The 15,954-nt window shown below is 37.6% G+C and overlaps 1 protein-coding gene across 1 annotated transcript in view; it reads left to right on the plus strand.

Moving 5' to 3' along the window:
• SLC22A4 (solute carrier family 22 member 4) overlaps nt 1-15,954 on the plus strand; it is a 60,580-nt gene that overhangs the window by 13,782 nt on the left and 30,844 nt on the right. The window lies entirely within an intron of this gene.

Here is a 15,954-nt window from a genome sequence, read left to right on the forward strand (position 1 = left end):
ATTCTCTGGGAAGTAATGGCTGCCCCAACCCACTATTCTTCACTTCAAGACCTCCTATCACAGTGCTGGGATTCAATTTTTTTTTTACTACCAGTTCTGTGGGCATGGCTGGTGGGTGTGGGGTGGCTTGGTGGGCATGAGAGGGGAAAGATACTGTAAAATCTCCATTCCCTCCCCACTCCTGGGGGAAGGTTACTGCAAAATCCCATTCCCTCCCCACCCCACTAACCTGCTTTCCAGCTCTGTTCTCCTGTGCAGGGCAACACAAGAAGACCCAGCCAATCAGCTAGGACTCGGGAGGCAAAGAATAGATGAGGGAAGGGCCAGTCAGAGGTGGTGTTTTCCAGTTCTCTGAACTACTCAAAATTTCCGCTACCAGTTCTCCAGAACTGGTCAGAACCTGCTGAATACCACCTCTGCCCTACCACCCCACACTGCACGACCCCAACTCGCCTTTTCCATCTTCTTGCTCCCAATGCTGATAGGTAGGCCCGGCCTAGCTACTGGGCTGGGGCTGATTTTGCACTGCAAAAAAAGAGGAAAGAAAAGCTGAACGCAGACCCTGAGCCGTGAGCTCGGATGACTGCACACGGCCCAAAGAGCATAGATTGGGGGTGGGGAAGAGGAGAGTTGGATAGGGAAATAGGTGGATGCGGGAGTTTCAGCACCCTTGAGATCATAAGGGCAGACAGGCTGCCAAAAGACTAAATTTTGATCACATCGTTGTGGGTTCACTGCAGTGGCCTAATTTCAGACATGGGTCATCAGTGTCTTCATTCAGCCCCAATGTAACTTTAAACCAGGGGTCCCCAACTCACGGTCCGTGGAATAGCACCAGTCCATGGCATGACAGAAAATGGCCCGTATCTGAGGGATGCATTCATTACGTGATACCATGCCCTCTCCGGTCCGTGGAAAAAACTCTTCACAGAACTGGTCTCTGGTGCCCAAAAGGTTGGGGACCACTGTTTTAAACAGTTACTGAATGAATTGTTATAAGTTAAGGACTACCTGTCCTATCTCTTTGGCCTCCAGAATATTGAGTATATATGCTGCATAACTTAAAAGTATACTAAACTTGGATTTTGTCTGTACTCAGTCCTTTTAATTTCCATCAATTTTGAATATATAGATCAAACATGCTGTATTTTGAAATTAGCATTTTTGCAAAGTTACATGTTCCATACTGATAAGAGATTTGCAGGTCAAGCTTGTAAAAATGTTTTATTGAGTTCAGTGAACTTTAGCAAGTGTGTGTAGGATTGTTGCAGACAGCAGTATTTGAGGGGTCGGAGACTGTAACACAACTTCCCAAATTTCAGGAAACCATCTGGCAGCCAAGAAAGAGCAGGCCCATCATTGGAAGATCTTAAGGGTGAGATAAGAGTAAGAGGCCCAGGAAGGTAAATCATTACTATGAGCACCTTTAAAACACGTTAAAACAACCTGAAAACAGACACTCAGTGGCCATTCTCACCCTTAATTTTACAAAATAAAAGAAGAAAAAATGCACTCCATTTTTAAAGCAGAGAGAGTTGTAGTCTCTCTGAAGCTGAATTAAACTCCTGGTGATTTCATTGACACAATTATGTTTTCTTGACAGCAGTTCAGAAGTAGTTTGGCATTGGCTTCTCCAGGATGCTATTCAATTTTTCCAGTCTAGCCTACAAGATGGGGTGCCCTGGTGATTTCCCATTCAAGTCCAAATAAAATTCAGCCTGGCTTTGTTTTTTGAGATAGACAACATAATTTAAAAGCATACAAAAATCATATTCAGTTGGGAGCTGATGTAATGCACAGAGAGCTCTAATTCTGGGCTGGTCTATATTTTGGATCAAACTTCTACCCCATAGTGATGATATATCCTTCACTTCTCTCCACATTTTAAAAATATTGCTACTGCCCTCTCTGGTTCATTGCTGAAGTTGGAACTTTTCCTCAGCTTTGAATGAGATGAGGGTAGAATAGAGGTGGTCATTTTTCCCTTTAGCTTCAGATATTAAAATACCATTTGGCTTTGTCACATATGCCAGTAATTGGCTGAATAGTCATCATGGCTGTTGAGATTGTTAAATATATCTTTTTTAGTATTTCTGTCAATTTTATTTGACAATTCAAACTCATAAGTAGAAGTACTCTCCCCCAAACATAGTTGAATATTTACCTAAAACCTTAATACGTATAATAAAAAAGCATTGAGTTTATTTCCCTCAGAGATCTGTATCACTATATAAATTATATTATTTTTACTTTATTGTATTTTATAATATACTAATATTACTTTATTTATATTATATAAATAGTGATTAAATTATATTAGTAGAATTATTATATAGGCAGAATTTGAAACTTTAAACACTTAGAATTTGGGGGAGGGGGTCTGGGAAAAATATGCATTTTCATTTATTTATTTTTCATTTGGTAAGCTTTGAATATATCCAAGTTGTTAAACTTGATCCAGGTGGAAATATTAGCTCAAACCTCAGGAGACCTCTTTTGTCCTATTAGAAATTAGACTCTCATTTCCTGGAAGATTGTTTTGGTAATTCATCTGCAGAGAATGTTATTGTGGGATAAGTCCCTGTTTTTGCTTCTTAGTTTTTTTTGTCAATAAATGCTTGTAAAAGTTGAAGGCTAGCTGCTTCTTGGAATATGTCCTTCTGTGCTCTAGAGAGTAACTAAATTCTTAGCAGATAAAGAGCTTCTCAGAAGCTGAAGAACTTCCTAAAACCCTTTTTGTGAATTCTTAATAGTTTAGGATGTCACACCTTAAACTTTGCCTATATACATAGATTGCTTGTGTAATTAATGTTAAATAAATAGAAACATCTCCCTTCTGTTGTGCTTGAATATGTGCATGAAAGAAACAGAAAGAGAATGAGAATGCCTTCATGGTACATAATGCAATGTTTATTATGTAAACATGTTAGGTAATATTTTTTTCTTCTGCCCTGACAATTAACTGCTATATTAAGAGTTAAATGGTTATGAACCAGTTACTCTTTCACAGCCCAGCCTACCTCATAAGGTGGTTGTTGTGGGGAAAGTTATGAGGAGGGAGCACTATGGATGTCACCTTGAGTTGTAAAAAAGTAAAGGCAGGATATAAATAAAATGATAAAATAGAATTTTGACGATTCACTGGCAACTTGGATTTTTCAGAGTTACATCTAAGTTTTACCTTTTTTGCACATGCAGTAATTTAATCTGAATATATGAATGTAGAAACGTATTTAGTATTAACAGTATTATGCAACTGTGGCTTGTAAGATTCTTGGGCAAAGAAGTGAGCTAATTAGTAACATTTGTTTGAGAAGCGAAATGCTGTGCTAAATAGATTGAGTCAAAAATAGAAATACTGTGCTAAGTAGATGGAAGTAGAAATACTCTTAGAAATAGTTTGCACTGTATTGAACATGGTGCTAGTGGAGAAATTTCTGCTTATTCAAAAGAGCGATAACCTATCTTGGTAAGTACCCACAGCCTAATTCTTGCAGTCTTCTATCTCACACCAGTGCTGTCTTCATGGCTAATAATCTCACAGGCAGCTGAAACAAACTCTGGGTTGTTTGTTTTTGTTTTTTCTTTTTACAATTTTCCAGTCCTCACAATGCATACATAAGGGCATATAAGACACCCCAGCAAACATGTCAAGATACTCTGGCGAATTGAGAGCTGTTAAAAATATCTCTTGTTCACATCAAGTCCTTCAATGCTCCCTCAGGCTAGATAAATTCCATAGCTTGAATAATTTGAATGAATGATGAAAGGGTGATTATGGGACATATGTGTAGTTCCTGAAAGAAAGAAAATACAAACAGTTTACCAGCTGGGGGGGAAAAATCAGGTCTACCATTTTAAAACTTGAATCCTCTCTCTCTCTCTCTCTCTCCCCCCCCACCCCCACCCCCCCAAGATTGGAATCTTTTATCTGTTACCCAAAATACAGAAACCAGGTCATGTTCAACTTCTCATGTTTCTACGCTGGCTTTCTTATATGTAGGACATTAGCTTATGTGGATTCCATTATTGTATCCTAAACAAATTGATTTTTTAAAGATAGTATTCCATCATTAAGTTCATATTATCCAAGCTGTAAATAACTTTATATCCCTTTCATAATGTGAGGTGTACGCTGTACAATGTGAAAACTTAAGTTAGTCTTTAGAATGCAACAAGAGTTGTTTTCTTCTGCTTTGAATGAGCTACTGATCTCAGATGATTCTGTAATTCTGTAAACTAAAATCTGACCAATTCCAACTCTCCACCAACATTAATAAGGGTACAGTATCTTTATTTCAGATTTCTGAAGACTTTGCTATTATCATCATACCCAGTCCCAACAAGTTGGAAGTTTAAATTACTGTACCGTTGGTTCAATTGGTCTTGTTCAGTTTTTGTTTTATTTTGGTGGGAGATTGTACTTTATCAGAGCAAACTACTGTATATTAAAAACTAGTAGCATTGACAAATTCAAATTCTAGATTTGCAAGCTTTAAACCACAGAAGCAATTAAGGATGTAGTTGTGTGAATCGTTCCAAAGGCCTAGCCCAACCTTACGAGTCCAGGAAGATGCCAACAGAAAACTCATAGATTACATATAAATGTAGTAGCACGTTCTCACCTAGTTTTCTTAGCAATTACTATTGAGGTGCTGATTGTCTCTGCAGTAACAGCCATGTTGTATATGACAACCCATATACACAGTTTATTGACTTCTTTGTTAGCTTCTATTTCCCTCCAAGCAACAGAACAAAGAAAATCACCATTTAGTCTTAAATCTATTGTAATACTTGATGTGTTCATCTGGGCAAAGATAACTGGTCATCATCCCGGTAATAAGTCCATAGTAAAACTGTAATTAGTAAAATCTGCAATTAATCTATAGGCAACATAAACTAAAAACAGTTTCCTAGACGGGATATTGCTGCAGGAGCCAGTGGAGGTGAGTATACACTTAACTGGAAAGTGATGTTTATCATTTGTCTTGTTGTCATGGATGCATGTCAAGTATCTACTATATGAAGAGAAAGTTACTCTCCTAGATCTCTTACCTTGTGGTTTCATTGAATGACTCTAAGTTCTACTTGTGCGGGGTGTGTGTGTGTGTCCATTTTCTTGTTTTTATGGAGCTATGCAGTATTTACTTTTTCATTACATTATTTTCCCACAAGCTAAAGAGTCTCAAACCTTAAAGTCTAATGAGATAAATACTCTAGATTAAATTGTGGTTTCCTTTTATTTACCTAGTTCAAAGTTTTACTGTGACTAAGGTACGCTGGCCAAAATTATCCAAAGCCTTTCCACTGCTCTGGGAACATAGATTTTTATGAACAATTCTTTCGTTGGCAGCTTTTTTTCTGACTTATTTCCTAATGATCACTAAAATTGCCTTTTCACAATAGCTACACGCTTGTTCAGAACTATTCATCACTCGGAACTATTCACTACCAAATAGCAAACACCAAACCACTGAAGAGAGTTTCTTTAATTCACTACTACCAGCTCAATTCCTATGTACATAGAAATAATTTTGGATTTTTTGCTATAAATGCCCGATTTACAAATTGAGTCACTCTATTCTTCATCCAAATTCAGATTGTTTATGAACAAATGAAAATACATGGTTGGTAGACTCTTAAGTGATTCTGCTGTTTCTGTTCTCCATTATGCAACCTATATTTTATTGATATTTATTCCTACCTTATATTTTCTATTCTTGAGTTATTTAGCAACATGGAAGAGACTTTCTCTTCTTATTCCATGACTGTTAGGGGCAATCAAGAATCTTGAATGGGGGACTTTATCAAAAGCCTTTGAAAGTTCAGGAACACTGCAGTAGATTTTTTCTATCCAAGGAGTGTTGGCAGTCAGAAGAGGAAGAATTTATATTTGCATTAGCCATGTTGACTCTTTGGAAAAAAAGTTGAATTAGATACTACATTAACAGAAATATAATACTTTAGATTCCTTCAGTTCCTTTTAAAATAACAAGTGCACTCCTCTGCTATTGACGTAAATCTTAGGCAAATGTTTTTTTGAAACATGCTAATTTTTAAAAGACCAGATTTTGAAAATAATTTGGTTTGGTTGGAATTATTGTTACCACCGTTATTGTGTTAAGTATTAAATCACTAGGAAATGTAATAAGCTAAAAAATAGTCACTTTCTTTCAAGGAAAGGTAAATAAAATAGGTTTCTGAAATGTGTCAGCATATTATTTTATGAAACCCTGTATGCATATTATCTTTTGTTGATTGCACTTATGCTCATTGTATAGATAGCCTTTGTTTAAAAATTCTGCTCCCAGAATTTTTGTTGATGTAACAATGCAGTCACAAAGACCTGTGCTCTGAAGCCTCTGCCGCCTAACTGACCTTCGCTGTCTTTTCCCACTGCTGATGAGGCATGCCCTGTAAGGCCTTCTTCCCAAGGCTGTGACTGGCCTTCTCGAAGTTGCTGGTGGCCTTCCTGAAGCATCCTGACCTTATAAAGGTCAATTGGGGCAGCAGGAGCAGCAGAGATCTGGGCATTTTGCACACCCTCCTACCTTGTCAGCAACAACTTCCAACTCAGCTGCACTCCTGAAGGGCCAGGCTAGTGTATTCCTTCAGTTAATGAGAAGTAGACGACAGCAAAGGGATGGCAAGGACAGCAGAGCATAGGGCAGAGAGTCGTGGTGAGGTACAGGGCAGCCAAAAGACAGATACACACTCAGTTGTAAATGCAGGTAGGTTGCTAAGCGCCCAAATTTTGCTCATGTGATCGAAGTTGCCCTAACTTTGAGAATCGGTCATAAATACCATTTGTTCAGTGCCATTGTAACTTCAAACAAGTCATTGAACCCATAGTCATTGAAGAAGGGCTGTCTTGATAGCATCCTGACCCTAATCCTTTGTAGTAGATTCTGGTATCAGATGCAAGTAGTTAAGTCATCGAGTTGCATTGCACTCTTGGTCATTTGTCTCTCCACTTCCACCTTATCTCACCCTGACTCCACTGCAGAAGCTTATGAGTAAACCAGGAAACCCACAAGAAACCAAGAAGCTGCGTGATCCAGATATCAGCCTTGTGAAGTAGACCAGACAGGAAGAATTTAATGAAGTAATTTATTTTATTGTAAGGTTACGTTTAACAGAATCTTGCAAGTCTAAATTACATTACTTGCCCGCCCATGTCCCTTTTTCAGTTCTCCCAAATAAACCAGGCAGGAAACACACTAGATTTACTAATTATATTTTATCACAAGGCTACATTTACAAAATCTTGCAAGTCTGAGGGCACAAACTCCCTGCTGCCACTTTTAACCGCTTGATCAGTTAGGATCAGTTTCTTTTTTCGGATTGTTAAACCACTGGAGGTATTTCCTTCTCATGTCTGATTATTTCCTATAGCATCTCTTCCCTTCATCCCCCAAGGTCATCCATATATTTCATTACAACTCTATAATTTAAGAAATTGGAGAGGGTTCCTTGTGAACTGTTTGCTCTGCCCATATTTCTGCTGTGAGCTAAGTAGCCTTTTATTTGACCATTATCTTAACTCTGTTTCTTCTTTCTGTCTGTTAAGGTCATGCCCATATACCATTACAACCAGGAAAGATATGGCTGCTTTAAAGAACCCTAGTCAAATGCTATATTCTCATTTCCGTAAGTTCTGAAGCACTTGTTCCTACAGGGTCAAAGTATATATTAATTAGACATGAACTGGTTTTAGCTAACCCTTAATACAGTTCTGGGGAAAAGTCATCTCGTTGCTTGGCTAAATAGATCAAGAATCAAACAGCAATGGACAGCTGGAGGCAACATGGTTGTTGGGCAGAGCAGCCAAAAGGAATGTGTGGGAGATAAATAGATGGAAGGAGTTGAAATGAAACTGAGTGCAGCAGGGCAGGAAAAGCAGGAGGTCGTTGGCTAACGACAGTGTGGTCCTGGCCCAACAATTGCAACCAGAACTATCAGAATTAGTGTCACTAAGTGATGCAGTTGTGATGTTTCATCTTACAACTATTTCAATTAGTAATAGAAATTCAGATCTCAATTAGGGTTGTTAAGCAAGGACCACCTGTAACATCTAGAGTTTTTTCTCATTTTCATGTCATGATTATTTGTATAGGATGCATATGGGTTTTAGCATTAGGGCTCCTATAGTTATTATTGGCTCTTGTGCTTTGCATTTCCTTTGTACTTGTTCTGTCCTAGGCCTCACCAAAAAGGAGTCAGTTAATTCTGAGTCCTGGCAAAAACCTCTTTATTTACAATAATGTGAATTATTTCATTCACAGTCAGCAAACAGCTTGTCAAAGAGTCTTGCGAAGGTACACTTAGTAGCTCAGATCTTTATCAATCCTGGAACAGTGCCCAATAAATAGTTCCACACTCAGTGCTGGCAGGGAAGGGTTGAGTTACAAGACAAATCTTCATGACGCTGGAATCAACAAATGAACGTATGAGCTAGTTGATTCCTGCAAAAGCCCACTTCCCTTTTGCTTCTCTTTTAATCCTGATGGAAGGGGCCATTCATCATCCACCTGTGGCCTTGCTCCCACGTCGACCCTGAGTTCTTAATTGCTCCTTTCTTTTAGCAACTCTGCGTATGCGCAGGCTGGGAACTGGTTCCAACTGCTCCCCAGCTTCACTGCTATCTGAACCCAAAGGCAGCTGATGACTGCCAGTCTGCCCTGGCCCCATCTCTGCCTCTGATACAGATCCCCTGTACGAGCCTTCCTCAGCTTCCAAGACTGGCCCAGGTTCCTCCCCAACCTTCTCACTACTGCCTGACTTTGCTGCCAGTTCTGCCAACCGCTGGCAGGCCACAACAGTACTCACCCATTTCTTTCTAGATATTTTTGTGTTTCTCTTATTTGTAATCTTATTTTTGGAGTCTTTTGAGAAATTAGCCTCTCGGATAACTGCCTGATGACTCATCATGTAAGAGATATTGCAGATTTCACTTTTTCTTGCTCCAGATAGTTTAACATTAGAATCCATGGATGAAAATTATAAAAAAGTAGATTTGACTAAACGAGGAGGAAAAACACTCTTAATTGTAAGAGCTGTTTGACCATGGTACAAATTACTGGATGTTAGGTGATGGTGGGCTGGATGACAGATCATCCAAGATGTTGTAAATGCCTTTTATTTATAAAAAAGATCTTATGTACAGTTAAGGTCAGAGTAGATGACTCCAAGTTCTGTTCTAACTCTGTATAAGTAGTCCTTGTTTAGCACAGTGACTGTTTGCAGATATGAGAGTGATGAAAATCAATTTTGCCATCAGCCCTTTATTTATGATCTAAGATGAAGGCCTATATTGCTGTGATTCCACTACTGTTACATAATAATACATATTATTTTGCTCATATATCTTCCCCACAAGATATTCATGAATTTCCATCTATCTTCTCATTACACAATCTTACCTGGCAGAATAAGTTCTTTATATTGAAGATCTACTTATTCTGGTCATTTTTTTCTATATACATTGTGTTTCAAGATACTTAGCAATTTTTAGTTACATCATCAGCTTTGATTATATGGCTTCTTCTTTAGGAGTGAGTTCTTAGATTATATACAATACTTACAAAATAGGGATCTAAGCATTTTTAAAAAATCTGGAATTTGTGAAGCTTTGGCAAGTATTTGGAAGATATGGAGACATAACGGATTGTTTCTCTGATATAGGTACTCCTTGACTTACAACCACAATTGAGCCTAAAACTTGATTGACAGACATTTCTTAAGTGAGTTTTGTCCCATTTTATATCTTTCTTGTCACAGTTGTTAAGAATCACTGTAGTTTTTAAGTTAGTTACATGTTTTGTTAAGTGAATCTGGCTTCCCCATTGACTTTGCTTCTCGAAAGTTGCAAAAGGTAATCCCCAGGACTCTATAACCGTCATAACTATGAGTCAGTTGCCCAGGGTCTGAATTTTGATTATATGACCACAAGGATGCTGCAACTGTCGTAAGTGTGAAAAATGGACATTTTTTGGGTGCCATTGTAACTTTGAATGGACACTAAAAGAATTGTTATAACTCCAGGACTACCAATATTGGGTGAGATCAAATATGCAGATGTCTAAGAATTTATACAGAATATTACAGATTCCCATTTATACATTGTAACAGATCACATAGATCGGGGTCACCAACCTCCAATCCATTGACCAACACCAGGCCACAGCATGTCAGAAACTAGACTGCACAAAAAAGCTGAGCCCCATCTGTGGTATGCAGGCAACATGCAAAACCATAGCCTTCCGATCTGCCTTTCTCTATGGAACTGGACCCTGGTTCCCCAAAATTTGGGGGCCTCTGACATAGATTATGCTGTATGCTAATTGCAAAACATTAAAATTTCCTTACTCTAGCTCTATCCCTTCCTTTGCTATTTGTTTACACACACACACAGACACACACACCCTTTATTTGGTGCAAGATGAATGAAGTGCATGCAAAGATATACAGAGGCAGGTAAAAGGATAGCAAATTTTGGATGGAAGTTGTTTTTATAGGAAATGTTCCCATCTATACTTCTTCTATTTTGTAGAAATGTAAAAAAAAATGGTGTTTTGTAATATTATGGCCACCCATTCCTGGAAGCAAACTGAAATTCTGTGTAATATGAGAGTAGGAGAAAATCTTTTTTGCCCGTGACAGATAAAGTAATGATCTCTAAGAGGCTTAGAAGAAAATATGTAATTCTGCTAACTGCTCCAGCTAGAGAGAAGGAATTAAGTAGCTTTCTTAACTATTTCCCACTGAGCCGCTTCTTGACTTAGAGCCTTCTTGATGTGTATTCTGATTTGATGGCATTTCCGGTGAAGAGAATTTGCATGGCTGTGTATTCCTATTTACTGGCAGCCATGGACATGCTTCTCATTCAGAAATGCTTAGAGTCTATATCTTATCTCCTACAGGGGAGGGCCATGCGTACTGTTTGAAAAGGTTGGCTTTAGTCTGAAAAGAAACTTGTACTTAGAATGTATATATCATTGTGAGATTGATAGCATCTTATCCATGTTTAATTATTGGAATCCCACAGGGTTTTAACAATGATCTCCTTAGACAAAACCTAAAAGGTCATTAAATATGTTGTTATTTTTATTTATGATGTGTTATTTATAGGCTGTCCCCAATGGAAAATTCATTAGAGGCAAACAGTATAGTATTACAGAAAGAGCACATATAAGAGAAAGAGCACAGTTGAGAAATTAATTTGTGATAGCTTCACTGTTTGAGAATAATATGATCAGTTTCTCTGATCAGATCACAATGCCGTTTAGGTTCCTTTTGCCTGACAGCTTTCCTGTTTTTTAGGATTAATTAAATAAGGCTTATATAAACATATCATTTTCCCATCCTATTTTATATCTTTTTCTACACTGGAGTGGTTTGAAAATTGATGTAACTAATAGCAAAAACGAAAGCCCGCGCCATCTAAAAAATAAATTATGTGCTGACCTTGTCCACACAACTTCAGTAGATATTTGAGTTCAGAGGCATTTATTCAAACATGGTTGGAAACACATAAGTATCATGTAATCCCTAGTTTCTCTGCAGTCTTTCCACAGCCATTACCCCTGGACTCCACATTTTGGCAATGGGTCACAAAAATCCAGCTGCACTGTGTTGAAAAAAAGGTAACATTGAGGCATCTAGGTTTCACATATGGATTATCTAAATACCTTCAGAAGTTGTCCTTGCTGGAAGGGGTCACTGCATCATCATCACATTATTTGAGGTCTTTGGATTATTTTTTAAGTGACCCCCTTTAGCACCAAAAATTCACCACTCTTGCTTTAAAATAAAATAAATAGACTAATTTTATCATTGTTTGTGCAGCCCATAGCCTCGGTGGCAGCAAAAATAAATTCTAGGGTATTTTATAATTGGACACGGTAGTGCTGACCTCCATTTGTAACATTCCTATATTGTCCCAGCACTTTTTCCAACTATTGTATTTATCAGTACAAATTGTGTATATTAAAGAAGAAAAGATGAAATTGCTACACAATGCCCATAGCTTTAGAAACCTTCCATATTAGTCTGGAAGTCTAAAAGAAATATAGTGCACACACAGGCTCTGGATAAAGATTTAGTACATTTAAAATAAGTTCTATATTTTTAATCAAATTTAATTAAATAAAAATAAAATGTAATCCTTAAATTAAAATCCATAAGCATCAAAGCTGTTTTCCTTCTCTTTGCAGACTTTCAGTGCTCCCAATAGAAAGAACTTGTATTTTTAATTCCCTTACATTTCTTAATGAAAATGTGATTTAAAGATATTTTATTCAGGTGTCCATTTCAATCTGCCAGCCACCTAGTGGCATTAAGAGTTTGGAAATACAAAGAGTTATAAAGCCTTTTAGCTTGGCATGGGAGGGAATAAGGATTCTGAGGCAGACAATATTATTTGGTAGACATAACAGAGGTGCCACCATGGATTGGGTAGCAAGTACTTGATGCTGTAAAGTCAATAAGATATGAGAAAAAAAAATCAGGAATAAACCTTAGGACAGAAATGTAGAGAGAGCTAGATTCTTAGACTTTGTATAATTTGACCTTTGTCGCAATTAGAACTTCTTGGTATCTGTAAGAAAGTTACTTATTTATCCAAGGCTTACCCTTGAATCTCTTGCTAAGGCCGGTAATAAATATTCTATGTTCCGTTTGTTTCTACAGAGTAAATGGCTTCATTTTAAGTTAACAATCTGGCCAAATAAACCTACAAAACTGGGTGGACACTTGTTCGCTTTGCATGTTTTCTACTTCAGCCTTCATCTTGGCAACAATCAGATCTAAAATAGGGATAATTGTTTTAGTTCAATGGCATATATGTGTGTGTGTGTGTGTATGTGTGTGTGTGTGTATGTATGTAGGTATGTAGGTATGTAGGTATGTATGTATGTATATATTTGTCTCCTGGTGGCTGCAAGGGCATGGATATGGACATGTAAATGGCCTTGGATTGTTTTGGGTGGTGGGAATGTCAGCAAATAATAGGATGCCAATAATACCACTTAGATTTGAACTCATATCTAGGATTTTTTAAAATTTACCTTTCAAGCTGACCAAATTGCTGTTGGGTTGCATTCAGGTAGAAGACTTGGAAAAGGATCATGTTTGTCTACTGAAAATGTGCAATCTGTGTAGGTTTCACACAGCCCAGTAATAATTTTGATGTACTTTTATAATTTTAAGATGAAAGTTTGAATCTGTGAAACACAGCATTTCACAGGCTTTTCCATTTGTCCTTGACAATATATGCCAACTTCAATTATTTGGTCTGCTGTTTATTTGAAACTTTCACGGTTCAAAATGAAAGAATTAAAACGATCAAATAGCCTTGCTTCATTTTCAGATTAATGCTGCTTAATGTACCATTGGTTTGTTTTTCTGAGATCTGCTCGTATAGGACAAATCAACCTTATACAACTAAGGGAAAACATATTAAAAGTACAGTAAGTAGATTATGATACCGGGATGCACTCATTTTAGATGATGATACACATCTCTTCTAGCCAGACACTTGATAACGTGATAGAAAGTTAGGAGTTGATTCGAAAGTCTATGTCTTTATTTACTGCGAGAAGTAGGATGGTTTCATATTGTTGATATTTAAATATAATATATTCCCATAAAGTAAAAGTGTATGCCTCCTTAAAAGTTAAAACAAACTATATCTTTATTTACTACTAGAAGTAGAAGAGGGATGGTTTCATATTGCTGATATTTAAATATCATACTTTCCCATATATCAAAGTTTATGCTTCCTTAAAAGTGAAAATAAACTACATGGGTGTCAGCCAAGGCTACCGGCAAGCTATTGCTACTTTATTGAGAATGTTGAAAGTAGACTTGTGATGTAACCTGCACACTTTTGAGGAATGCATACAATGCCTTGATGCCTGTATAAGAGGAAGGAGGCCTATAGGAGATGCTATGATGCTGACACAATGCATTGACCCTTGCCCAGAAGCCATGTGGTATAAACAGGTTGTGCTGGGTGTTTGTTTTTTTAAACAAAGGACTAATGCAGCAAATGGAAATTATTTTGTCCCAATTCTTGCTTTCATCCCCCACTATCTCTTGAGAATGAAGCAATTTACCGGTGGAAATATAATTCATAACAAACTGTCCACCTGCACTGATTATTCTTTGTAGAAGCTCATACAATAATATCCTTTCAAAACTTTAACACAAAGTTAGAAGGGAATCTTAACAGGGCATGTACCCATTCTGTGATAGTCTCTTTTATGATACTACCCCAAGAATGTGAACAAACTGCTTGGAAGATCAGAGATCAACCTTACGTATGCAGATAGTTTCTTCATCTTGTTGATAAAATCAGCACACACTGTAAATACTAGCTGTATGGATTTACGTAATGTCTCTGTAGAAAACAAAAAGGTATCATTTAGAGAGTTTGGAAAGAAATAATGTATGTGTGTGTATAAGATCTGAACCCAGATAATAACTATTGAACCCAGTTTAAAGGGCTAGTGTTGACCTTAAACATCCTAAAGGACGAAGCATTGGATTATTTTAAAGGTAGGTCTCCTGGTATAAACCCACCCCAACACATAAGATGAGAATGATTACAACCTGTGATCCTTTTCATAATAGCATGCCGATAAGTGGTTGCACCATGATTGTAGAATTCCATTTCTTCTATGCTGCCTCTCTAAATATTTTTAGAAAAGACTAAAGATTTGTTCCAGACAACACTGCTTTTAATTTCCTGTTGTTGGCTTTTAAAATGTTTATCACTGTCCAGTCTGCTCGTGGGCGTTTTGTTTTGTTTTTTTCCTGTTTTTTGGTCCCTTAATTGTTTTCTCTTCATTTTTTTTTTTTTTTTGGCTACATGTTTTTAGGTCCCTAACCTCCCAAAGGCAGGAAATTTTCACCCAATCTACCGAATTGATTTAAATTAAAAGAGAGATTTTGTAAGGAGAGACAGAGACTAGTTAACACTTGCTGCCCTGCACAATCTTTCTTCATAAATAGCTCTATATTAGTTTTATAGAACATGAATATGAAATTCATATGTAAGATCTGGATCTCTACCTGTTTCCCTAGCACAAATGGATTCTTCTGCGTCTAAGTCCATGGTAACAAACCTATGGCACTATGGGCACGCGCACCATTGCCCCATCTCAGCTCCACCGTGCATGCGTGTGTGTCCCCTGCCAGTCAGCTGGTTTTCAGGCCTCTGCCGCGCATGTGCGGGGGGCGGGGCCATTGTGTGGAGGCAGGGCACACACTTGTGTTGCATTTTGGGTATGTGCACGTGCTTTGGGCACTCAGTGCCCAAAAAGGTTCACCATCACTAGTCTAGGTCAAACTTTAAACTGCTAAAACCACCTTCCTAGTTTTGTCGTTGGCCAAAAATTAGTCAATATCAGTAAATGTTTCTGGTAGAAGGTGACATATCAGCAGATGGGCTGGGCTCTGTGTCTCTCTCTCCACCTTCACGTAGCATATTGTTATCTACTAAGAGTTTCCACTTGTGAGTATTGGTTTTACACGTAGGTACACCAACTCTCAAACTATCCACAGGTATCCACATAAGGGAGGGCAGATGGATTAACAAATTATTATTTTAAACAATTTTACATGAGAATTAATATGTGAGACCGTTCCCTTTCTTTGGTTGATATCCTCCATCCTGATATCAGATATTATTCCGATTCTTTTTTATTTTAATCTGGAATCTGGGAAGTTGTGGAAATTGGAAGCAAACTTTTCCTCCTGTAGTACTTTTTATTGCATCTGTGGAAAATACTCTAGGTAAAATATCCAAGCAGGATATTTATTCAAAATAGAAAGGAGTTGATATTTTCCACTTTGTTCCAACTGATTTGACCTCTGGTTGATATTTCCAGCTGTATGTATTCTGCCAAGAAGTTTCATGCAAGGTTGTAATTCAAGCTCTGTAGTAGTAAA

Source organism: Pseudonaja textilis, chromosome 2 (genome assembly GCF_049901715.1).
Source record: "Pseudonaja textilis isolate UNSWEBS1 chromosome 2, rPseTex1.2, whole genome shotgun sequence".
Lineage (NCBI taxonomy): Eukaryota > Metazoa > Chordata > Lepidosauria > Squamata > Elapidae > Pseudonaja > Pseudonaja textilis.